The 26,258-nt window shown below is 48.4% G+C and overlaps 2 long non-coding RNA genes across 3 annotated transcripts in view; one reads left to right on the top strand and one right to left on the bottom strand.

Moving 5' to 3' along the window:
• The window catches only part of LOC113625342 (uncharacterized), a 181,930-nt gene extending 158,713 nt beyond the window's left edge, over positions 1-23,217 (bottom strand). Inside the window, exon 1 of the long non-coding RNA XR_003434630.1 lies at positions 23,087-23,217. This is a non-coding gene — a long non-coding RNA (uncharacterized LOC113625342). The remainder of the gene's footprint in view (positions 1-23,086) is intronic.
• On the top strand, positions 1,621-11,846 carry LOC113625341 (uncharacterized). 2 transcript variants are annotated; one of them, XR_003434627.1, is made up of 5 exons: positions 1,621-2,816; positions 3,751-4,112; positions 7,672-7,974; positions 8,876-9,050; positions 10,244-11,846. It is a non-coding gene; the product is annotated as an uncharacterized LOC113625341 (long non-coding RNA). The 2 variants fall into 2 exon arrangements; XR_003434628.1 differs by lacking the exon at positions 3,751-4,112 and having other exon boundaries at positions 1,628-2,816.
• Positions 23,218-26,258: the final 3,041 nt, after the last annotated feature.

Genomic DNA, 26,258 nt, shown 5'->3' on the forward strand with positions numbered 1-26,258 from the left:
ATAATGGATAGAACAACTGGACAAATGATTGATAAAGAAATAATAGACCTGAACAATACTATAAGCCAACCAGACTTACCCAACATCTATGGAACACTGCACCCAACAATGGCCAGACAGACATTCTTCTCAAGTGAACATGGAACATTCTCCAGTATATACAACATGTTTGGCCATAGATTTCAATAAAGTCTCAATACATTTAAAAGGATTAAAATCATAAAGAGTATGTTTTCTGATCACAACGGAATGAAACTAGACATCAGTATCAGAAGGAAATTTGGGGATTCACAAACATGTGGAAACTAATTGACACTCACCTAAATAATCAACCAAAGAAGAAATCATAAGGGAAATTAGGAAATACTTTGAGAAGAATGAAAACAAAAACACAACATACTAAAACTTATGGGATATTCCTGAGGAACCATTTTCCAGAGTGGCTGCAATACTTTCCATTCTCACCAGTGAAATATTAAGTTTCCAGTTTCCCCACATCTTCGTCAACACTTGCTATTACCTGGCTTTTTTTTTATACCCACCTAGAGGATGGGAGTGGTATTTCATTGTGGATTTGATTTGCATTTCTCTGATGACTAATGATGTTGAGTATGTCTCCAGGAGCTTATTGGTCATTTGTATGTCTTCTTTGGAGAAATTCTATTCAGATCCTTTGCTCATTCTTTAATTAGGTTATTTGTCTTTTTATTGTTGAGTTACAAGAGCACTTTACATATTTGGTCACTAGACCCTTATCAGATATATAATTTGAAAATCTTTTCTTCCATTCTGTAGGTTATCTTTTCACTTTCTTGGCATTGTCCTTTGAACCACAAAAGTTTCTTTATTAGAATCTCTCCGACGATATCAAGGTTGGTGGGGATGCAGAGCAATTGGAACTCTCATACGTTGCTGGTGGGAATGTAAGATGGTTCAGCCCAGTTGGAAAATGGCTCAGCAGTTTCTAATTACCTTAAACGCCCACTCACCATGTGACCCAGCAGGCCCACTCCTGGGTATTTATCCAAGTGAAATGAAAACATACATTTTACATAAGGACCTATACACTAATGTTTACAGTAGCTCTACTCATAATTGCCAAATAGTAGAAACCACCCAGATGTTCTCCACCTGGGGAACGGGTAACAAAGTGTGATTTCACATACAAGGGAACCCTAAAGAGCACAAATGGACCAGACAACGTGAATGGATCTCAAGAGCTTCGAGGGGATGAAAGCAGTCAGTCTCAAAAGGTTGCATGTTATACTATTCCCTTTACTCAGAAAAAGGGAAAGCGATGGGGATGGAGGGTAGATCAATACCTGCCAGGAAGGAAGGGTGAGGTGAGGTTGTGACCTCAAAGCTGTAGCTCAAGACAATTCTGAGGGTGATGAAGCCTTTCTGTATCTTGATTGTGGCTGTGACTCCAAGGGCTCCAGACATTGGTCAAGACGCACATATCTTTATGCCCAGAAGAGTGAGTTTTACCAAATGTATGTTAAAAATAAATTTTTTAAAAAACTAAGGAAGAGAAAATATTCGGAGATGAACAGTGACCTAGCGATCAACAAATTGTTCAAACACTTAATTATTTTTCTTAGGCTATCTCACTCATTAAGATGTTATCTCTTCGATGGCAGTAATCAGCTGTTATTAATCTGCGAGGGCCTGAATCTAATGTATTGGCTGCCCCTAGCAGGTACCAGTGTGCTGAATGAACTTTATTCTTCTTCTTGATTAGTTTTGACCCCCACGGTTTCTTAATGGCTGCAGTGATTATATTTGATCTCGTGATGAACCTATACATGTAAGGAAGTTGGTGTGCATTTTTAACTGGAGATAATAGTGTCGATGTGGTTTGTACTTATCCTATTGTATAGTCAGAGTCTCTTTCCATTGATTCATGTTGTTGTTGTTATTATTACATACAATATCATGAGGTTACTTTTCTAGATGTGATACTATCTTTATGGAATCTGCTATGATTTGGACTATACTACTTTTCATTGCTGTCTGAGTTATACGGTGTCTGTAAGCTCTCATGGTCCCTTTGTTTTGCCAGCACTAAGTAGATCCTGCGTAAGAACCACTTTCATGTTGCCATTGCAATAAGCTGCCTTTCACAGACGTAGGAACTGCTGTGCTTGGAGACACTTTATAGATATTAGCATGAACATGTAACAGCATGTATCTTCGCCAACGTCAGTGATCATAGGAGACACTTTATAGATATTAGCCTGAACATGTAACAGCATGTATCTTCGCCAACATCAGTGATCATAGGAGACACTTTATAGATATTAGCATGAACATGTAACAGCATGTCTCTTCACCAACGTCAGTGATCATAGCACACTGGCTGTCTCTCATTGGCTGAAGCATTTTGTTCCCCAATCTCCAACTCTCTGGACAGAAGAACTTATGTAGGGCTGCCTCTGAGTGCCAGGTGGTAGCAGGGCAGCATCACCTGTCTCCGGGCGTCAGTGAGAGTCTCACGATGGGGAACCGGTGCTGCTGGATCATCTCTGTGACGGCTGAACATCCGTGTTCCCCTAAAATCTGTAGAGTGCAGCTCTAAACGCCAGACGGTATCTGGAGGCTGTGAGAGGTGATCAGGTTTAGATGAGGTCATGAGAGTGATGCCCCCATGACGAGATTTGTGCCCTTAGAAGAGAAAGAAGATCTCTCTCTGCACACACTGGAGAGAAGGCTGTGAGGGACACAGCGAGAAGGTGGTGTCTGCAAGCCCGGAAGAGGTTCTCACAAGGAACTGAATGTACTGGCCCCTTGATCTTGGACTCCCAGCCTCCAGAACTGTGAGCAGCAAAGGTTGTTTAAGCCACGTGGTCTACGGTGTTTTGTTACATCAGCCCGAACAGACCAAGTGAATAGTATAGAGTACGTGGGGGTGAGGTGGGAGTCTGTGTTTGCTCTGCTGCCAGAAACCCGTGTTTTCGCAGGTGAGCCCACCTGGGCTCTTGCAGGGGGTGGGGGGCGTGGAGCGCCCCCGTGGACGCAGGCAGGCGGAAGGCAGAGGGGCGTCTGCAGTCGTTGTGAGGCTAAGATGCCTGTGACGGGGCAGAGCTGAGCACAAATGTGACCCTGAGGCTGCCGTCCCGGGAGGGCTGATGGCTGGGTGGCTTCAGCGGCAGGGAGCTGCCCAGATGCTCAGCTCTGAGCTCCAGAGTAATCCGCAAACGTCCTAGGTAAACGCCGACATCCTCCCCCAGGTCGCTCTGCAGTTCCCTTTGTCCTGCTGCACAAGGGGCCGCATCCCTGGGAGCTCGGGGCTTGGGCCTGGGCCTCAGGTCCCCGCCCTGCTCTGGTGGGGGCTCCACCCCCTACATACATCAGTCACAGAATGATGTGGCCCAGGCCAGGGTGATGGGCCAATGATAGAGACCAAATCATGATCCAGGGCAGTCTTGTTTAGCTTTTGAAATGTTAGAAAACATATTTTTCTGAATTTGAATCCATCACAAGCCCCGTCACTCCCTAGGACCTTGAGTTGGCCCTGCTTCACCCTGACTGCATTTCAGGCTAAGACACCTTTAGACTGTAGGACACAATAAATTATGTACCCTTATGAATAAAAAAATAGATTACGACACACTATGGATCATAGAGTGTGTCTGGTTTTCATATGGACTCAGATGTAAAAGTAAAAAGAAAAAGCGTCTTAGAAGTAATGAGATGCAGGCTTGGCTGGCTGAGCCCTGGTCATCCTTTTGGTTTGTGATCCCCGCTCAGGGCCTGCAGATGTTTGGACCCTGGCTCCAGGCACAGACTGCCTGCAGTTCCCCAGACGGCATCACCTGGCCCGCACAGTACCGTGTTCATGGGTGGCAAAGAAGAGACATCTTTCAGGAAGTGGAATCCATGTCCGATTCTCCTGAATTTCAAGGAAAGAATACTTCATGGAACTGCTAGTGTGTCTTGAATCTTAAGTCGTGGGAATTTCACCCTCTGAAAGACCAGGGATGCTCAACAGGGCAGAGGCGTGTGTGGGGGACTGACCAGAAGCACCTGGGGCCCTTTGCAAATGACAGAGTCACCCGCTGCAAGCGACACCGATGTGCGTCCTCAACTGGACCCAAAGCTGCTGCCCTCAGGTCAGTTCTGACATGTCCCAAGAGATCAGACACGGCAGGCAAGCGGACCAAGCACCCCCGCAGGGCTTTAGTTGTTTCATTTTAAAAATGATCATCTCCCTGCTAAATCCACGGCCGCTTGTTCCGTGATCTTCCCACCGGGCTGGCACGTGGCCCCGGCCGTCCCTTCCCTCTCCATTTCCAGGCCCCAGAGCTATGGCCCTAACACTTCCAACCATGTCTACGGTTGCGGTTCCTACGTTTTACTGTGAAACCTTGACTCTCTTCCGTAAGCCAGCCTGGATGGGCTGCTGCCTCTGGGTACGGTGAGCGCTACCTGCCCAGCTGCCGTCTTGTCCCCCAGGGGCTGCTCTTCTGCTCCCAGGACAGGTGATGCCCTTGTCCCTCATGCAATCAACCAAATTAGAGAACTGAGCCATCCTTGATTCTTCCCTGTCCTTAATCCCACATGTTCAACTATGACCAACTATGCTGCGAATGTGAACCCCAAAGAGCTTTCTAATCCAGAGATGGGCCCACGAACTCCCTGAAACTGTAGGTCCTCTCATTGTATGCTACGATGTTGCAGGTTTTAGGAAGTATGTGGTTGTGTGTGTGTGTGTGCACGCACACACAATTTTTTTTTTTTCTGGTGAGAGGATGTTTTAGTGTAGTTTTTGGTAGATTAGACAGACTACCAAAGGATCTATAACCATGCTTAAGCATTTGGACCACGTATCATTGAGCCAGCCTTGCTTATACAGAAGGAGTTATCATTACGACCAGTGATCATTTTCTCTGATTTTCGCGGACACTCTTCTCTTGGCTGGAAATCCTTCTTCGATGCTCACCCATCTTTTCTGGGCCTTCCCTCAATGGCTGTCGTCATGTGTCCATTGGGCGCCTCCCCCTGACCCCTCGCAGACATAGCTGTCGCCTTCTCAGGGTAGGAACACCAGACACTGTCCATCTGGAAAGGTCATACATGCAGGTAGAGGAGGGAAGCTGTAGCATTTCTACAGCTGCAAAAAAACCCAAAAGTAAGCCTGCTGATGAGGCTGGAAAATAAATGCCTAATCCGTGTAAAGTTGCCAAAAAAAGAGAAAAGCAAATTGCGCCAAAGAGAAAAGAGCAGGAACGTGATGAAAACTGAGGTTTGAAGGTGACGATTCTGTGCCACTTGCCGGTGGCGTCCGCTGAGGCTCTCAGAGGAGACTCTGCCTTTGTGGGAGCTTTGGCTGGTCTTTGACCCGTGGGCTCCGATTCTGTCTGGCCCGGAGTGAGTGACAGGGTACACGCATCAGAAGTCATCGGAAGATGTGTCTCCCAGGGCCCTGGGGCTCCAGCCTCGTCGGGCTCAGGAGAAGGTGGGAGGCACGGCTGCTGGTGGTGACTCTTCGCCTCCCCTTTGTCCTCACCCTCGGCACGGGACTTTGTCTTCCCCCCGGAAGTGGGGTGAACTTCCCTGCCCTGTATTGAGGGCTCCATCACTTACTTGCTTTGGCCAGAGGCTGAGGGCAGATGAGAGGCAAGCGGGACTTGAAGTGAGCCTGGGTGATAAATCTGCTGCTTCTCTACCGTTGCCAAGGAGAGCACGCCCTGAGCAGCCTGAGGGCCACGAGGACAGACAGGGCCCAACCTGCGGTGATAAGCCTGGCCCCGTGGAACCCAGACAGGGTCAGCCAGTCCCCGCCCAGCCTGCATACGCATGAGTGGGGCTGGCGAGGCTGCAAACTCAGACAGGACTCGATACTGCCGTCTGGAGGTGGAATTCCTCTTCTCTAGGAAAACTCAGTCTTTGCTCTGATAGCCTTCAGCTGATGGGACGAGGACCACCAAGTTATCGAGGGTAATCTCCTTTATTTAAAGTTGGCCGATTGTAGATGTTAGCTGTGTCTACAAAAGGCCTTCACAGTAGCACCCAGATTTCTGTTTGATTGAACAACTGGGTACCAGGGCCTGCCTAATCATCATGGTGAGTGTAAAGGATTGTTGCTTTAAGCCACTGAGGTTGGGGTGGTTTGTTACTCAGCACTGTAGGACCAACAGCTGATGGATACATAAGATAAAAGCAAATTGGGACTGAAGGCCCGTGTCACTGCCACACGACACACGAGTGTTAGGATGTGATGTTTGGCTGGTGCATTTTGGGTACCTGATCTGCTCTCAGCACGCAGAGCCAGATAAAATAAGTGCCACACTATGAAGCGGAACAGATAGCAGGGATCAGTCACTCACAGCAGTGATGACAAACAGCCCTTCATTACAATTATCTAGTTAAAACACCATTAACAATTAATGACATACATCACAGAACTTATTGAACCCATTAAAGACTAATTTACTGGCTATAAAAATATGGCATTAAGAATTTATGGATCATTACCTTTTATCCTGGAATGAAATACTGCTGACGGAAACCTTAGAAACTGCTGAAAACAATTACTCATTAAAGCCACATGAAATTAAATGATACGGCTTAGCAAAAAAGAAAGAAAAGAACCCAAGCAAAGTTTGAAAATGTTTTTTTGAGAAGAAGCACTCACTTTGCATGACACTGAATGGATCAAGATTATATTTTCAAACAAGATTAAGATCTACAATTAAAAAATTCAAACGAAGTAATTTTAATGTGCAATAAAATCTTTTTGGAAAAATGTATTAGATCATGACTGATAAAAATTCTGATCATGATTAATCACCGCCAGGTATTTTGGAACACTATTAAGGAGAGTGTAACAATGATAAAATTAATTAATTCCTCTAAAGGGTTTTAAAATATAATATGATGTAACAGCTGTTGCAGCTTTAAAAATGATTATTTCTTTTCCGCCCTGCAACCAAAATTTGTCAGTCAGAAATCAACCTAATTTCACCGCAATTTCCAATTTATGACTCTGTAATGAGACCGGCTTAATAGTGATGAGCCCCTTGTTTTCTAGGAGACCATATGCACGTCTGCAAATTTCCCAGCCTGGGGCAGATGGCACGTGCCCGCTTCCTGCTCATGCGCAGCCCTTGGGCCTGGCCAGAGGGACACGAACCCCACAGATCGCCCGTGCCCGTGTTCAGATTCTGCTTCTGGCGAGTGGTCAGGCAAAACCAGCCCAAACTCTTTCTCAGAATAGTACTGAGCTGAGAGTCGATTTTTATATCAAAGACACAGAATCGTAAAGCTTAAGAGTTAGAAAAGATCAAGTCCAAACCTCTTGATTCATAAAGAAACTGAGTCTCAGATAAGGGAAGTGAGTGGCCCAGGGTCTCACAGCCTTCGATGGCAGAAGCAGAATGAAAATCCAGGTCTGGTAAGTCCTTGTCCAGGGTTTCCATTAGAAGCACCGTTTCCTGGTTCCCACGTGAAGGAGCTGCTCCTTTTGCTTCGGCGGAGTTGACCTGAGCGCCCAGCGAGGCCACACCTCCGGGCTCCTCCAGACAGTGCTAAGAGAGCTTTCAGATATTCCTCAAAGAGGAAACGCTGGCCACACCGATCGCAGTCCCTCTCCTCAGGGCCTTTGGGTACCACGTACTTACGGCGCTGAGTACTGCTTTATAGCTACTTAATTTTTTTTTTTTTTTAAAGCCTTCTTACTGGCAAGTGACTGAAACAGTTTACCGGGCGCAGAAGTGGCGGAAAGACTCCCCACTGAGCACACACGATGTTCACCTGCACATCTGCCACACTGGAGGAGGCCTCTCCAGGCTGACTTGAGTCCTCTCCAGGAGGCAGGAGACTGCCAGGGTTCCAGAGAGCCGCCTTCTTCAGGGCATCCAGACAAGTCGCTTCCAGACCCTCTTACAACGTGTAAGATTGCCATTTTGTCTGCGCCTCATGGCATCCGAGGAAATCTGCAAGACTGCTGTCGTCAGCGGGACAGTTCCGAAGGTAGTCATAAAATTACGAAGCACAGACTTGGGTTCCTTACAGATTGGCTTTACGATATCATGGAGTCTGGGGTTGGTAGATGCAACCTACTACATTTAGAATGGATAAACAACAAGGTCCTAAGGTAGAGCACAGGGAACTATATCCAATCTCCTGGGATAAACCATAATGGAAAAGAATATAAAAAAAGAATGTATATGTAACTGGGCCACTTTGCTGTACAGCAGAGATTAACACAGCACTGCAAATCAACTGTTCTTCAATTTAAAAAATTAAAATGCTTTCAGATGTTAGGCACTAAGGAAAAAACCAATGTTCAGATTCTGGTTCTGGCGAGTGGTCAGGCAAAACCAGCCCAAACTCTTTGTCAGAACAGTATTGAGCTGACGGTCAATTTTTATATCAAAGAAACAATCGTAGGTTGTGTCGTGTCACCTCGTAGGTTGTGCGGCGGGGCCCCGACTCTTTCTTTCCCGCTTGTGTTTTCTACAGAAACAGAGTGCGGGGAAGGCTGCATACAATCTATAACCCTTAATGACTCTGCACGAACTTGACAACAAAGAAGTAAATTTTCTTCTAGGGATGGAACCATTTGTTTTCACTTGGCTTCAATTTTTTCTAGACCTAATTGTGATTATTAATATGTATTCTTGCCTTGAAGGTTTCATTCTAGTTGCTGAACTAAATAAGTGCCAAATCATAAAAACAACCCAGTAAATAAAAAGCTGACAAATTCATAGCTGTCCTGAGAAGAATTATTGGGGCGCCCATATTATGTATTACAACATGCGCCCAAACTAATTTATACCCAGAGGACTATTAACTGCACTTTCTGTGAAACATTCTGATTCTGTGTCTTGAAAATGTCGTCTAGTAACACGTGTTGTTGTCGAATCCCCAGGGCACCTTTCAAATGAGTTCATATCTGAGGACTGGTGGACATGATGACCTCGTGGGCGACGCTGGGAAACGAGCTGCAGAAGCTCTTCTCCGTGTCTCAAGGACGGCTCAGCGGACACGGTGGATTTAAGGCATATGGACATGGCGGAAGCAAACCTTCATCCTCAAACCGAGAGGTAGGCAGAGTTACACTAGCTTGACCGTAGACCATATTAAATCCAACGAAGTGTGTTACCACAGCTCGGGTGACTGGATTCTTTATCTTTCCAATGTTTTTCCTCAAGGAAAAGCGTGACAGCAGGTCTGGACATTTGTGATGGGCATATCCCCCGATTTTCCATTTCCTGATGCTCACACACCTCTGCATTCCCAACAGCAAGCAGTAAATTGTGTATGGCCCAAACTGAGATCACTCATTCGAGCTCCCGCTGTGTGGGCACGGGACCAAAGTCGCTTACGAAAGTGCTGTCTGGTTGAAAGCCCCCACTTTCCTGGAGCCGCCTCTTCACCTTCATTGCCAGCGCTAGCAGGTGGCATCCTTCCTGGAATGCCGTTCGTGAAGGAACACGGCGTTAGTCAGCGATGCTCCCGGAGATGGGGGTGGAGGGGCCTCGCCCCCATGCTTTCTTTTGGGCCTTATAATGCTTGAGATTCAAACTAGTGCCTGAATAATAGCAAAACCGGATCTCTGCAGCTTTGCCCGTTATACAGAACTGTTGTGCTCGCCTCTAAGAAGGACCCTCAAAGCACAAACTTGCCCACGTGGAGTTTGCTCAGTTCGTCCCTGGAGTCCCCAGGATTAAGTGAGCCCTGAGCGAATCTCTACTACTCGGGGTATCGAGCCTGCCCGCCCTTCCTCTAGACAGTGTCTTTTGTTCTCTCCTCTTATTTGACACGTTGTCTAAGACACTGAGTTACTCAGTGTCTCAGAAACAGAAGCACCCTTAGGAGCCTTCCTTCCTGCATCAGCTCCTGGTCCCCCGTGAATCCCAAACGGGCACATACGTTTTCACCGATGAGGAAAAACATCGCAAGAACAAAAGGAGGCAAAATGGGCAAGCATCACTGCAGCGGGCAGGATGCATTATGAAGGGAACATGGTGGCTTTAGAGAAAACCCATCTATCTTAAGAACTTCTTCTTCTTTTCTTAACACTGTCCCATTGTCCCTAATTCCAGCAGAGTTTAATCACCTTTGATGCGTTTGCCCAGAAAGATATTTACAGGCATTCATCTCTGTCGTTAGCCTTGATAATTAGTCTTTGTACAATTCAGGGAAATCCTATCTAGCTCTTTAAATCTCTACTCATAAACCATAAATCAAACTGTCCCCCCCCCCCCTTAATCACTGCTTTCCCTTTCTCTTACAGCTCCTCCCACATTCCCCGGCATCTTTCTGACTCTAACACTTTCCTCAGAAATTTACGAAGACCTGGACCCGAAGCCTCCAAGGCTGGGCTTCCAAGGGGCCGTGATGGGAAACCTGGCTCTATCCCTTCATCCTAAGGCGGCCCAACCTCCCAGCGACAGCCTGGAGCCGCTTCAGCCATTTGTGTGAGTGCGTGTTTGTTTTCAGTAATGCAGATACTCCTGTCCACTCTCTCCAAAATTAAATTACATTTAAAGGTCACATCGTGACTCAAACTTCGCTTGGAGATTGTGGGATCTGCATGATGGGAGTTGGGTGGCCTTGAGCGCCCTCCCCTCTCTCCGGGCTCCCAGTTATGTCTCTTCTCTGGCTCCGTTACCTTTGGACCCTCGTGGAGCCATTGCACCCATCTTTTGTTCTCCTGCGTCTGGATCCTCCGCAGACTTCTATCTTTTTGTTATGGGGATGACGTACAACCCATCAGAGAAGCTTCTTTTCCATTAGAATGGAATATAGCCCCACTCTGCTTGACTGGATTTGAGGGGTACTCTCAGTCTAAAAAGTTTTTCAGGATATTTTAACGCTTTCACTGAATTGGGAACCGTCTGGACTCCCCTCAAGCTTTGGGAAGACATCACCTCGTTAGCTACACTGAAAAATGGAGAGACTGAACATACAGTCACGGCCAGACCATAAACAAAGGTAGAACTCTGACCCACAGCCTGCGGCAAGCTGCCCGGGAAACGACCCTCTCGTGGACAGCAGCCGGCCCAGGAGGCAGCCGCTGTAAGCCAGCCTTGACCACTATCTCTGGTAACCATCCAGGGAGCCAGACAACGCCCCGCATGGCAACAGCGCCAAGTGGCCAGGGCTTCATCAGTAACTGGCAGCTTCCCTAGCTTCTGGTCCTGCTTCCAACTCCAGACCCACCAGAGAAAGTCAGGTGTGCTCCCCTCACCCATCACACGGGACGCCGGCTCTAACCGCCCCCGGTCACCCGGGACAACAGCCTCCCTCAGGGCACCCGGAGCCCTCCCTTTTCCACCGTGATTTCTCCCTCTCTGCCTGCCCTCAGTCTCCGCCACACACAGGTGATGGCGGCCCGCTCCCTGCCCCAGTGAGCTCCGATTAAACACCTGACTTGCTTTCATTTGGGTGGTGTCTCCGTTTATTCCCATGAAGCCACCTTTCCGCTTGGGCCGCTCCTACAGGCCACCGCTTGCGAGGCGGCAGGGTGGGTGCTGGATGTCGGAGTCCCTGTAACTCTAGGTGAGCAGCTCCGGACAGAAGGGGTTACACGGCTCATACCTGCCCCGCCTCAGTCACGTTCCTGGACAGAAAGGGATTTATGCCCACTTAAGCGCACAGAAGACAGAGCTACCAGGGCCCAGGCGAGAACCATTTCACTTGAACCGAACGACTGCAGTCATTCCACAAAGTACACAGACCTCCCCCCAACTTCTTTGCAGCTGATGAAACTTTTTAGGGATGTGGAGGCCGAACGACAACCCCAAGCCCGTGATTTTTTTTTTTTTTTGCGGTACGCGGGCCTCTCACTGTTGTGGCCTCTCTCGTCGCGGAGCACAGGCTCCGGACGCACAGGCTCAGCACGCACAGGCTCAGCGGCCATGGCTCACGGGCCCAGCCGCTCCGCGGCATGTGGGATCTTCCCGGACCGGGGCACGAACCCGTGTCCCCTGCATCGGCAGGCGGACTCTCAACCACTGCACCACCAGGGAAGCCCCCAAGCCCGTGATTTTGACCAATGTGACTCCTCACCCTGCATGACAAGGACACTCCGGACCGCGACACTTTAGGCTCACAACCAGGGCGCAGACAACTGACACTTCAGATTTCCTGGGGAAACAGCAGTTAGACACGCAGATCCAAACCTGCAGCGTCTGGCCGTCTTTCGCACGAGCAGAACCCCCGGCACGCAGCCCTCATGTCGACTGGCCGTTCTTACTCTACATGTATGGTGATAGCTCGGCCGTGGAACCTTCCACTGCAGTCAGAAGGGTCGCAATTTCAGGGCTGCACGAAGCTCTAGAGACTGTGGAATCCAACCCACTCGCTTCACGACGAGAAAGCTGATGGACAACCCGAGCAAACACAGCTGCTTGGTGGCGGGTCTGTGATCAGAACCCCACCCGTGGCCCTTTCCACAGCACGACAGCTGCCCATGAGTTCATTCAAAGTACTTACTTGGCATTTCCCACCGTGTCTGTTTCCTCTAATTCTTACTGCACTATTATTGGCAATCAGGCATCTGGAAGGAACTTTGCGGCTGTAGCTCTCTTGACCTCACACGTCACACACTGGTGTTCTCTTCGGTGCCTCGATACTCAAAGTGAGGTCCGTGGGCCAGCGGCCTTGGCGTCGCCTGGAAGCTTGTTGAAAAGGCAGACTCTTGGGAGTCATCCCAGATCCACTGGCCCAGAATCTGCAGAGCCACGAGGTGCCCAGGAATCGTGTGGGTGTCCTACAGTTGGAGGAGCGCCGATCTAGACCATTCTTTTCTTCATTTTCTAGCAGATTTTAGAAATTTTACCTGGTCTTTCTAACCCCTAAGCACCCAGAAAGTCAGAGTAGTCTTCGTAGCAGATGGTGATTGGGAGGTACCCACGCAGCAGGCATCCCCACCCAGGGACCAGGTGTGGCCAAGTGCACCCACTCCATGGGGCGCATCTCACCCGGTCAGTTTCGTCAGCACACCGGTGCCCTCTTCTCTCTCTTTGGAACGTTCCGAGGCATTAGCATTGTGAAGAACTGGAAAAATACAGAAACGTGAAGCAAGACTGAAAGCCCTTTAGCCCTTGCCCGTCTCGATCACATTCCTGGCCGCCGACACAACAAGGATTCATCGTGTGGTGTTTCGGGAACAGTCTTCAGACACACCCGTCTTGCTAGAAGCCCTGAACAAGAGCCTGGTGTGGCCAATGTGTCAACATGACGGCACACGGGCTGCACCGGGGGCATCTGTGGCTGCGTTTCCGGGTGAGGTTAGCGTTTGACTGGGGACTCGGGGAAGCGCACGCCCTTCCCAGTGTGGGTGGGCGTCATCCAACCCTCTGAGGGCTTGGCCACAACAAAAGGCAGAGGAAGGAAGAATGCACCCCTCTTCTGCCCGACGACTGGAGCTGAGACGTCAGTCTTCTGCCCATGGACAGGGAATGGCTCGCAGACTGTGGGACCTCGCAGCCTCCATAATCACGAGAGCCAAGTCCTCAGAGATACGTCTCTTCATATCCCTCTACCAGCTAGCTACCTAACGATCTTTGGGTCTTTTGCTCTGTGCCCACGTCTGGCTATAGAAAACTGTATCAATTGCCTACACTACCTGTTGACATTTTTAGTGCCTCGCTTTTCACCTGGTGGGAGGCGAGCAGTGATATGTCTCTCCAGTCCGAGGCCGCTGCAGGCACAGACGTGCATGTCACTAGTTGGGTATTTTGTATAAATCCTATCACGGCTTACTTTCTTGAGGCTTTCCTTTTTAACTTAAAAATACACCTTAGCATGTGAATCTTAACTGCACTTTTCAGTTGAGTTCTTCCCAATTCAAACACGTACCTATAATACCTGGGAAGGGTTCTTTCAGCGCAGGACTTTGTAACAACCAACAGATGTGTGGATTCCTCTGCTTCTCCGCACGCCGGCAGCCGCTCCCAGGGCCGCGAACCCGCCCGGCGGAGCGGGGCCAGTGGCGCAGTGACGGGGAAGGAGCGTGAGCGCCGCCAGAGCCCGCTCTGCTTCCCACCAGCTTCTCGACTTCACGCCAGTGTCTGCGTCTTTATGAGCTTCTGTCTCCTCGTCTGCACCGCTGGCACCCACAGTGCGGGTACCGAGGGCCCTGCAGGGGATGACGTATATCAAGGGTCGAGCCCCGTGGTTAAGAGCCAGTTCACGTGCTCTTAACTGCTATGTGTCGTGACTGGAAAACGGGCGCAGCTCTTAACCAGGCGCCGCGTCTGTCCTGGTCCTGCTGGAGGGCCTTGCTTATCTCCAGCCTCCACGCCATCCACATCTCTGTCCTGGACGGAGCAGCGAGGCATCACCTGGCTTTCCAATGACTGCCAAGCATTCTTAATCTCTTCGTGGATACCTTCTCGAAGCTTGCGTGGGGTGTACTGCTGTAGCTGAAGGCTTCCCGATTCCTCGTTCACTCTGACGTCCGCCAGGCCGTCGGAAGGACCCCACAGTGTCTTGCTTCCGGCAGCGCCGTGGGGCTGCCCACCTCGTGGGCATTCTAGCTCAGCTCCACGCTGCTGACTCTGGGATGCTCTTAGAAAACCCTAATCATCCTGAGAATGTGCTGAACTTTCAACAAACGATCTACAATGGTCAAAGCAAATCCACGAAGTGAGGCTCTCTGGGTGGGCGGCAGGAACGCAGGCGGCAGCCCAGAAGTGGCCTGCCACCGGGATGGCCAGTGGGCAGAACTGCCTTCCTGTCTGTCTGAGCTTGTGTGCGGCTGGATGACGGAAGGGGAGCCCTCACCCTCAGGTTTATTCTTCAGGCTGCCCACCTCAGAGTCCCCACGCAGAGTGGAATCCTGTTTGGGGTCCCCTGAGCTCTCCCAGAGGAAGCTGACCTGGAGTGTTTACACTTCTCTCCCTCAGGGGGCTCCGAGCTCCAGCGTGTCTCCCAAACACTCTGGGACAGCACCGCTCAGGGGCCTCCAGCCACACAACTTGTGGGTCTCTCACCCTTGGTGGCTAAGCGTCAGCAAACACTGCAGGATAAAAAGAGCCCCCACTTCTTATACTTCCCTCCCCCTGGGCTCTGGGGTTCCTCCAGCCACAACTGCCTTCGTCACTCTGAGCCCCACGGGGAGTCTCTCTAAAGCCAGGAAACTTCCAGAAGCCCCCCCCAGATCCCCAGCCCCTTGGCCACTAATATCTGCAAAGATTTCCCATTTCTTGGCTGGTGGTGCTTGTTGATGGGGAAAGGCCTTGGAGCTGAGGCCGTGCAGAACGGGGAGCTCCCCTCTGGAGCCTCCTGTCTCTCAGGACCCTGGCCCTCGTGTCTAGGCTGCCTGACAGCTCTCCATGCCTTCAAGCGTACTTTAAAACAATTTTATTATGGTCTCCTCGATGCTCTTGACGGAAAGAGCATCTAGCAGAACACAGTGTGAAGGCGGTCTGCTTCACGCTGGCCTGTCCTGTCGTAAGAGGAAGCAGCAGCCCCGGAACCAAACCTTCTACCTCTCACAGAGCTATGGGTACAATGAACAGCAAACAATTTTCTTAGAAAAGGGAAAAGATGTAAGACCATGGAATGTAAGCAGGAAGAATTTGGGCTAAATTACACTAAAAACCTCACAGTTTGAGGCACAGATGCTGAACTCCCACCTGGAACTGTTCTCTACTACGAATCGGGAGCGTCTGAAACACCCCAGCCAGAAGGCCCAGGAGCAAAGCGGCCCCACTGAAGAGGAAGCACGGGTGGGGCACCTTTTCCAGTTTCTATTCTTTCCGACACAGAAGCGTCTTCCTAGAAAATACGATAATCCTGCTGCAAGCAAGACGTGGGAACACGAGTAGAGAACCTAAACCCGGCTCCCTTCTGCACCGAGTAGAGAAGCTAAACCCGGCTCCCTTCTGCACCGAGTAGAGAAGCTAAACCCGGCTCCCTTCTGCGCCGAGTAGAGAAGCTAAACCTGGCTCCCTTCTGCGCCGAGCGGCGGCCGGACAGCCGCAAAGCTGCTCTGAAAACGAGTGGCTTCTGGGCACGGCTTCCGCCCCCCAGCATCTCCCTCTCCCCACAAGCGCTGGGTCACCAAGCAAGTGATACAACTTTTAATCAAACGGTTTACCAGCTTGAGAGCAGAGAACCGGGCTTTATGACAAGCATGCAGGTGAGTGAGGAGGGCATTTGAGGATAACCTGCAGGGCAGGTACCAGGCTGATGCGAACCTCTCCCAAGGCGCGTGCACGTGTGCAGAAAACAAGGTCGAGCAAAGGCTCCCTGTGACATCTGTGGAATGTGTACCTGCACGAAAGGGATAAGCCTAATAGTTGAGGGAGAAGACTAGCATAGTTCTGGACGAGATTAACTTCAGGAAGAAGAAGGAAATCTCATACACTCGCCTTGCACTCTCCACGACATATGACGACAACGGGAAGTCTGTGAACTTGAGCTAAAGATGAGACGATGAGATAGCCAGCTAGATCAGATAGCAGCTGACACAGTCATGGAAAGAATGCCGTGAAAGGAACATTGTCATGGCAAAATTTCCAACAGTGTTGGAATACAGAATGCAGAGATGAAGCTGCAGCACGCTGGATCAGCAATGCGGGGATGAAAGGAAAGGGAACGGATAAAGAAGTGAAATCGGTAAAAGGGAAATGGGTTCAGAATGCGCAGCACAGAGGTTAAACACACGAAGAACTGGCGTTTCTGAAGAAGAGAACAGAGTAAGTGAAAGAGACGTGAGTCAAAGCCAATTTAGGAAAACGTTTCCGAGCTGAAGACCTGAATCTGTAGTTTTGAATGATGTATCCTACTCCAAGTCAACAAATAAAAGGAGTACTCACAACGGGATACACCCGAGTCAAATATTTAATTCCCAAGCACAAAAGTCACTATATTCAGTCAAGTAGGTATTTATAAAATATTCAAAGAAAAAAGCCATCGGGCTGGTTTCACCGTAGATGCAAGAAAGCAGTTACTACAGCCTTCTGATGTGTAATGGTTGGGAATCGAGAATTCCTGGTCTAGCTGAGTTACTGTTCTTTTGTGACGGTAACAGAAAGATGGTCATACTCAAGAATTCCAGAAGTACACCACCACATATTGTTCCTAAAAAATTCCCCAAATACATAGATTAGCTCACGAAAACAAGACTCTAGCTAATAACTCAAGGACAGAGATGTTCTAATACACAAGGAGTGGTGGGAAATACTGAATCCATTTACGCCTAGGATTAAATGCCAGCAACTTAGGTAACTGCGGCTCTCCTGAAACTGATTCGTAAATTAAATGCAATACTGATCTTAACTCCGGCCGCATTTTTTTGAGGAAAACAAAATGTTTCTCGATTAAAAGACGGTTTTAGGAAACTAGGAACAGAAGTAGATTTCTTCTAATAATGACTGACTGCATCAGACCATGAAGTCAATGGTGAGAAGAATAAAAGTGGAATCAAAGAGAAGACAGGACGTCTCCTCTCCTCAGTGTGATTTAAGGAGATGCAATGTTACCCTTATTTGCAGAAAATGTGACTGTCTACTTAGAAACCTAGAAGAATCAAGTAAAACCTATTAGAATAAAGACAAACACATTGACTTCAAAGGTAAAATACGAATATTTCATTTATAGAAAAGAACGGAAATAGCTTTTTATTGTGGTAAGAAACATGTAATTTACTATGTTAACCAGTTTTAAGGATACAGTTCAGTATGCGAATAGCTTTAATACATGAAAAGAAGTTCAACTTTACTATCATAAGAGAAAAACAAGTTGAAACTACACAGAAACCATTTTTCACTTCTGAGGCAGGCAGAGATTAAAAAGCGTGACATCGGGCATTGATGAGAAGTGGTGTGAGTGAAAACTCCCTCCACTTCACAGAAGGCAACACGGCAATAATTAGGAACAATACAGGTGTGTCTTCCCTTTGACCTAGAAATTCCACTGCCAGGAACTTCCTCAGAGATGCTCAGAAGCGTGAAAAATGATGTTATTTCCCACAAAGGCGTTTGAAATGAAAAAAGACTGGGAAGAGAATGGACTGGCTAAACACACTGCGGCAAAAACACTTGCTGAAGTTGAGTAGCAGATGCAGAAAAGAGGGCTGGAAAGGGGGCTGCTCCTACCCTAACAGCAAGAAAAAGCCCAAATTACAAATGTGACTTTTGTTCAGCCCATCAGAGTGCTAGGCTTGCAGGTCAGCTAACTGGCCTGAAATGTAAGGAAGGTCAGGCGTCTCCTAGGAGAGATGAGATGTGAGCTTCAACTCACGTGGGTCGGAGCACAGAAAGAAGACGGGGCTCCCCAGGGGTGAGACAGGTGAGAAGAATTCAGCTGAAGTTTTAACCAAGTGCCCGAGGCTGAGTGTGGGTTAATGCAGGAGTGTAAACCCCACGGGAGTCATGGACACAGGGGACATGCCCCTGCCCAGGCCTCTTCTCCATATACCTTCACTGGGTTCTCGTGAGGAAGACTGAGGGGAGGGGAGGGAGCCAGACAGAACCCCCCTGTGGGGTGGGCTGGAGAAGGGCAGCCCCACCTACAGCTCTGCCCCCACTACAGACAAGAGCTGCAATTCTCAGCAGGTGGGGGGGAAGCAGAGCAAACCCTGCCACTCCCACTGGGAGACAAAAAGCCACAGGGGCGGAGGGAGGGAAAAGGAAGACTCTCTACCCCTGGGTGAGGGGCAGGAAGCCATCCTGGGTCTGAACCATTAGAGACTGTCTACTTCCCAGAGAGAAGGGATTACTGAGAAAGCTCCCCTCCCAAGACCTGGAGATGCAGCGCCCACTCAAGACTGAGTCTGCACCAGGACAACAGAGAAGGCCCTTGATTCCCCACTCGGGCTAGCAGGCACCATGCAACAAGCATGGCAGTCTGTCATGGGGAGGCGCAAGTGTGTGAAAGAGATCCACGCAGAGGCATGAGTGAACATGAGAGGCGTGACTAAGAAGAGAGAGGGCACTGAGAAAAATTCTCTGGCCACGAACCTCTAGCAAAACTAGAAGAAGGTGAAGCTGAGGGTGCAGTGAAGGTAACCAGAGCAACAACAAACCTCAAACTCAACTCTTGACTACATTGACTCAACCCTCACATTAATGGTTGAGCAAAAGAAGGGGTGTGTTCTTTTCCAGGAGTAAATAGTATTAACTCAGTACTGTTCCACACACACTGTCTCATTTTCAACTAAAACATTAAGACAATACAAAGGAAAGAAAAAGAGAAGGAAGGAAGGAAGGGAGGGAGGGCGAGAGGGTGGGAGGGAGGGAGGGAGGGAGGGAGGAAAGGAAAGAAGGAAGGAAAGGAAGGAAGGAAGGAAGGAAGAATACATACTTACTGTTAGGAAACAAATCAACAGAACCAGATTGCAAATATGACCCAAATGTCAGGACTATCAGACACTGAGAATTTAAATAACTACGATGAAACTTTAAAGACACTAGTAGAAAAGGTAAACAACATGCATGAACAGATGAGGAATTTCAGCAGAGAAAGGAAAATTTTGAAAGAGAATCAAATGGAAAAATTATGGTACCAGAGTTGAAGAGGATGTTGAAATTATTAAACTCAGAAAATAAAGTACAGACAGTCAACAATTTATGACGGTTTGACTTTTGATTTTGTGACTTTACTATGCTGTGAAAGCGATACATTCAGTAGAAACTGTACTTCAAATTTTGGATTTTGCTCTTTTCCTGGAGTAGTGATGTGCCGTGTGGGCCTCTCTCCCAGAGCTGCAGCAGGAGAAGCCACAGCTCCCAGTCAGCCCCGCAGTCATAAGTGTAAAACCCAGCACAATTACAGCCATCTGCACCCGCACAACCAGTCTCTTTTTGGCTTTCAGCACAGGACTCAATAAATTACATGAGATATTCAACAGCTGACTATAAAAGACACTTTGTGTTAGATGATTTGCCCAGTTGTAGGCTAATGTTAAGTGTTCCAAGCATGTTTAAGGTGGGCTATGCTAAGATATGATGTTCGGTAGGTTAGGTGTATTAAATGCATTTTCAACTTATGATGGGTTCATCAAGACCTTATCATTAAGTAGAGAAAGATATATATTTTTAATGCTTGAATAAATAAAAGATATAAAAATATGAGTAAAAAGGCAGGTGCCATGAAGATTGGAAAACAACCAAACAGAACTTCTACAAGAAAATATAACAATTGAAATTAAAAACTTAATTGACAGGTTTAGAAGCCAACTAGGCTTGGGTAAGAAAGAGTTAGTGAACTGCAACATGGATCTGAAGACATTATTCAGACTGCAGCACAGAGAAACAAAGAGATAGAAAATTTTAAAGAAAAATTAAAAGCCAAAGAGGCTCTCATTTAGGATGATATATATATATATATATATATATATATATATATATATAAAATCTACAATCTCAGAGGGAAAACAGAGAATAAGACTGGGTCAGGATGAATCTGAAGATATAATAGCTGAGATTTTCCAGAACTGACAGAAGATACCACCCTGCAGATGAAAGAATCCCATGATGCAAAGCATAACAAGTACAGAGAAATCCATACCTAGATACAGCATAACAAAACAAGGGGGCAGGAAAAACAAGAAAATGTCTTAAAAGCACTCACTGACACACGACAGACTATGTTCAAAGGAGTGACTGCCAGCTAACTCACTGGCAACAACAGATACTGGGAAACTGGAGTTCTATGTTCCATGTGCTGACAACCAACAACCTCAGATACTATACCCAGCAAAACTATCTTTTGAGTGCAGAGGGAAAATAAAGGCACTTTTAGAAAAACATTAAATAAGTGTTTGATGTCACACAGAAGGAACCAGTCTGAAATAAAAGATGGGCTAGAGAACACAAAGTGTGGTAAATAAGTGGAGAAACCCAAATAAACACTGATGATATTAAGGCATTAGTAATTATGGCTGACTTTAAAAAGAAAATAATAGAGGCAGGATTCAAACCATTGGCAGCAATAGTGTACAAGTCAGGATGAAAGGGAGGCAGTTAACGTGTTCTAAGCTCTAGAGGCACCAGCAGAGGGTAAAGCTATTGACTAATTCAGACAGTGATGCATTAATTATTCTTGTGTTCATAACTATGATAACTACGAAAAGAATAGGATTGGTAACTACCACATTAGTAGAGGGAGAAAATAAAATCAGAAAAAATAGACAATAAATCTAAAACAATCCAAGTACGAAAATAAAAAGAAACATAAAACAGGTGTGCATTATTACTGTAATGCTGCACAACAAATTACCCCAAACTTAGCCCCTTAAAACACACACCGTCTCCCAGGTTCTCTGGGCCAGGAGTCTGGATGTGGGCTAGCGGGGTCCTCTGCTTGAGGTCTCAGCAGGCTGAAAGCATGCTGCTGGCTGGGGCTGCCACTGCATGTGAGGCTGGGGTCCTTTTCCAAGCTCCCTGCTTGTTGGGAGAACTGAGTGCCCTGAGGTTCCAGGACTGCAGCCCTGTTGCTTTCTGTGTGTTGGCTGTGATTCCCTTCCTGGGCCCATGAGCCTCACTTCTCAGGGTCTGATGAGGGTCTTGTATACGTAACCTACTCCACTCACAGCTATACAGGCTGTGTTCGACACAGGGAGGGATCTGGGGGGGACATTTAGAATAATGCCTACCACAAGGTGGGATAAACACAAAGTATAAAATAAGGGGCCAAATACGAACTTATGTCCCTCAGAAATTACAATAAAATATCATTACATCTAAGTATAAGATGAGGAAAGAGGTCTGTTCCCTTCAGTTTTTCTTTTTGCATCAACTCCTTTTCTTACACATGTGACCCAGTGAAGAGTCCATACCCGTATCTTGTATTGGTCACTTTACAAATATGGAATCTGACCATTTCCACACTGTCAAATAGTTGCAAGAAATTCCAACAGACTTACGCATCACAATTTATCAAATCATTTTCCTGTTGCCTTTTTACCAATTTTTGTCTATTACAAATGGATTATCATGTATATTTTCATGTTATTTAGCTTTTCCTCCTTAGGAAAAATTCCTGAGAGTGGAATTAGTGGATCAAAGGTTATTCTGGTGATAGTCATTTTGGTGACTCTTAAAACATATAGGCAAAGTTCCCTATTGAAAATGTTCACGCCTGCAACGATGTGTGAAGAAAGTACCAGTTTTGCTGCAACCCTGAGTGTCCTGGCAATGATCACTTTCATCAGAAAACAATTGCTTCATACTTTAAAATAATATTTTATCAACTGAACAGGAATTCACAGAACTAGAAAAATGATAAACGGTTCTCAAGACATAGGAGGTTTTACTCTCCCCTTTTGGAAAAGTCAGCCATGGTCTGAGCTCCCAGAGATGTACCTGCTCTGCCCCTGTGCTCCTGACATGGGGACACCGGGCTGGGGGCTGCACTGGGGGAGCTGTGAGACTCCTCACCTCCTGCCAGAGCCTGGGCACGGCGTGTGTGTGTGTGTGTGTGTGTGTGTGTGTGTGTGTGCGCGCGCGTGCGCACGCGCGCGGGGGAACCTCGTCTCCACACCCTTCCCGGATAGCACCAGAGGAGCCCTGAGGCACACCTTGGAGACCACCCCCTCCCCGCGCCCGCAGCATTCACTTTTTCAGGAAAAAGCCACCAGTTGGGTTGGATCTGCAACCCTGTCCCCTGTCCTTCCAGGTCTGCTTTGCGTGTTGCCCAAGGCGGTGTCGGCCACCCACAGACGCCCAGCCCCGAGGCACAGTTCCTCTCATCCATCTCCTTACTCTTTCCCAGATCCCCAAACCCAGGTTAATTCAGGCTTTTCACTCTACATTGAGATACTTTCTAAAACTAGCTGGATTCAACTTACACCTTTTCTCAAGACCCCAATTTTCCTGATTTTAACAATTCTTTTACCGTTTGTTTTTCAGCACCTCCCCACCAATTTTTAATCATGACACAAAAAGGCAACAAATCTGACCTAGTCCCTTCTGAATGTAGGTCTCCTCGTCGGAAAAATTATGAGATTTCAAGGCGTAGAAAACGGCAGTACCGATCCGCGAATTCCGGAGGTGAGATCCCCGTCCGCCACGAACACACCACCGCCTTACGGAAGCAAGAGTTTCATGGGACCTTCCCGACCCTTCCTGACCGAGTGCCCAGCGCCCAGCAGAGCTAGGAAGCACGCGTTCCTGCTTACCTGACGGAGGACCGACCGCTCGGGCGGGCCTGCGTTGCTCGCTCATCCTCACGGGAGGAGCATGTACGTCTTCGGGGGCCGTCACCTCCTCTCTTAGACGACTGCCGTTTGTACTCCAAATCCAAATCGACCTTGGTTGACCTTGGTTGACCTTGGTTGACCTTGGTTGGCCTTGGTTGCCTTGGTTGATGGGTTGATCTGGGTTAGTTGTTCCTGGGTGGAGAGGCTGATAGGAAGCCAGCGGGATTCAGCTGTGTGTAGCCACTGGGATCTAAGGACATGTCTTCTGTTTGAAGACAGGAGTCCTCAAGAATCCAACAGTCTAAGAGCCAGTGGTAGGACTGGCCTTCTTCAGGGAGTGTAGCTCAGGGTGGGCCCCAAACCCCAAACCTGAAGGCGTTAGCCCAGATAACGGGAGAAGAAAACAGGGGCTCCACGCAGAGTCAGGGCGGGGGGGAGGGAAAGACGTGACTGAAGAGCTCGAGAGCAGCTGGCCGTGCTGCCCCTCCCAGAACGGTCCTCTGAGGGCACCTGGCGTCGTCCCTTCATCTCATCCTCTAAGTTCCCATCTCTTCCTGTACCGGACGGCCACCTGAGGAGGAATTGCACATTGAGTAACGGTCCACATGTTTTGATGACATCTGTTCCTTCGAACAACTGTCTGTCCATTTTGTGCAAACAGGCTCTCGATCCCTGTCATGCAGTTAGTTCCAACCTGGTGTATATTTAATTCCCTCCCGGTCACGCTCCACGGACAGACGCAGAAACGTCAGAATGTCCCAGGCAGGGTCTTGCCTTCCAAGGCCGCTGGGGGTCAGGGCGTCGCTGGCGGCTTCCTCGGGTGGAGGTGCTCGGATCGACCTCAGGGCTCTCGTCCCCGGGGGCTCTGTCTCTGCCCAGAGCCGGAAACCTCCAGAGCCACGCATGTGCCTGCCCTCCCCAGACCCTGGCTCTCGCAGCATTTCAGGGAAAGACCTTCCCCAACATCTGTCCTCATGTCCCTTTCGGGGTCTTCAGAAGACTGCAGATCATTTTGGTGAGAACAACTTCTTTACAAAGATGCCTCTAATAACCTAGCTATTGACAAACACATCGTTTTTGTTTTAAAGGAAAAAAACAGGTTTTTTCAGAGATGATTTTAGATCTGGCGTTTCATCCCAAAGGAGGCCAGACCTGCTTCTGCAACTAAACAGACTTCGCGAGCTCGTTTCTTCTCCCTCGTATTTGCCACCAGGTAAACCGTGACCCTGGTCCTAAAGTGCCTTCCATGGGTCCTGGGATCTCAGACACACGGGGCTACAGATGCCCTGCGTTCTCCAGGGAGGGCAGAAGGGAGTCCCCTCTACCAGGTCAGGCAGTGCTTAAAAACACGGACTGAATGAGCCCTTTGAGGTGGCTTTGCCCTTTCAGGCTGTATCTGATCAGCCTTTGTCGCTGCCTTCCTTAAATAAACAAGTACAGGGCAAAGAGCAAAGCACCGCAGTGAAGGGGAGGGATGCCCAGCCACCAGCCAGCCGTGCCCTTGGGAGCCTCAGGGGCGCTGCCCGTGCGGAGCCCGGGGCACGGAAAGCCCTTCTGGGGCGCGTGACGCAGTTTGACGAACGCGGGGTGGAGAGTGAACGAAGGCTGGGTTTTTGAGAGCGTGGAGTGCGCTCAGAGATAATCATCCTCACCCCAAAACGGGCTGGAACCAGGGCACACTGGGCGTGAAGAAGTCGAAGCCGTGCGAGCTCTCAGGCTGAAATCGGGAAGCTCGGGGACGCTGGCGCACGGCAGCACCTGCCCTGCGGGTGCGCCCGGGAGGACCAAAAGGAGGTGCGGAGGAGATGCTCCTGTTTCTTGAAGACGTAGACCTGACGGGGGGCGCCTGTGCGTCGTGCCTCGGAGGACCGCACAGCTTCGCGGGAGCCGCCGAGAGGGTGCTCGGGTGGGAGTCGGGCAGTGGCCAGCGGGGGTCCGCCGGGCCGGGCGCTGCGATCGGGGAGCGCAGGCGCCTGCGGAGTGAACAGCAAGCTGCGGTCAGTGTCAGGAAGCATTCTGGGCGGCACGTCCAGTCCCTTCTTTAAAGGCGGTTAAGCGGACAGCGGCACCGACCCTCCCCCCACCCCTCCCCAGGGCAGAGGCCTTCCAGAGTGAGAGTAACACCTGAGCCACACTGTCCGGGCCTCAGAGGCACAAAGGAACTGATGTCACTGAAGCTTTCAGGGCAGCCACAGCTTCTGGTCAGATCCACAACAGAGATTAACACGATCTGGGCAGGGCTGCAGAAATCCGCAGCTGGAGAGGGAAGGCTGTTGTTTGGGCAACTCTGTGGAACGTCTCTAAAACTAAGAAGAGCTCAGGAAACGCAAGAAAAAAATACGGCACAAGTATCATTGTTTTGAAGAAGATCTGGCATGACTCTCCACCAACTTCACCACCTAGAAGCAGAACACACAGCTGTTAAAAGAAACGCTGAAGAACTGCCCCACTCGGTAGAGCAACAAGAACGATAAAACACGGGAAAATAATCTACAAGAAAACTTTAACTGCTCCTGAGGCCATGAAGTGAGCTTGAACAAGTGAAAAGTGAAGTGCGTTGCTTTAAATAAGACGATGTGTAAATCACAGAGATACACTTTCTAAGTTAATCTATACGTTTAACGTGATTGCAATAAAAACACTAAAGGATTCTTTTGGTGGGGGGGGGAGAAATAAGATACACTGATTCATATGAAAAAATAAACACCTAAGACTAGCTACGAATATTATTCAAAAAAACCAAGAAGGGTGGTAAGTCCTAGTAGATAGCGAAACATACCACAAAGACCCAGTAACTGAACACTGCAGCCTTAGTACCTAAATTGGCAGATCCCTGGCAGCTTTGAGAGTCTAGACATAGACCCAAAATACATATAGGAATTTAGTATGTGATAAAGATGACATTTTAAATAAGTGAAAGATGGATCATTTAACTAGTGTTAAATAACTAGTACTGAAATAACTGGGTAGCCAATGGTCCCACCCTTAACCCGGTTAAATTCTAAGTAGATAAAAATTTTAGACATAATAAATAAAATCATAGAACTAACAGAATAAACCACAGGAATTTTTTAAGGATAATATCAAGTTAAGAAGGGCTTTGTAACTGACAAACATTGGTAAAGGACTGATCACCCTGACTTTACAAATA

Source organism: Aethalodelphis obliquidens, unplaced genomic scaffold (genome assembly GCF_003676395.1).
Source record: "Aethalodelphis obliquidens isolate GAN/ISIS:26980383/991018 unplaced genomic scaffold, ASM367639v1 scaffold15, whole genome shotgun sequence".
Taxonomy (NCBI): Eukaryota; Metazoa; Chordata; class Mammalia; order Artiodactyla; family Delphinidae; genus Aethalodelphis; species Aethalodelphis obliquidens.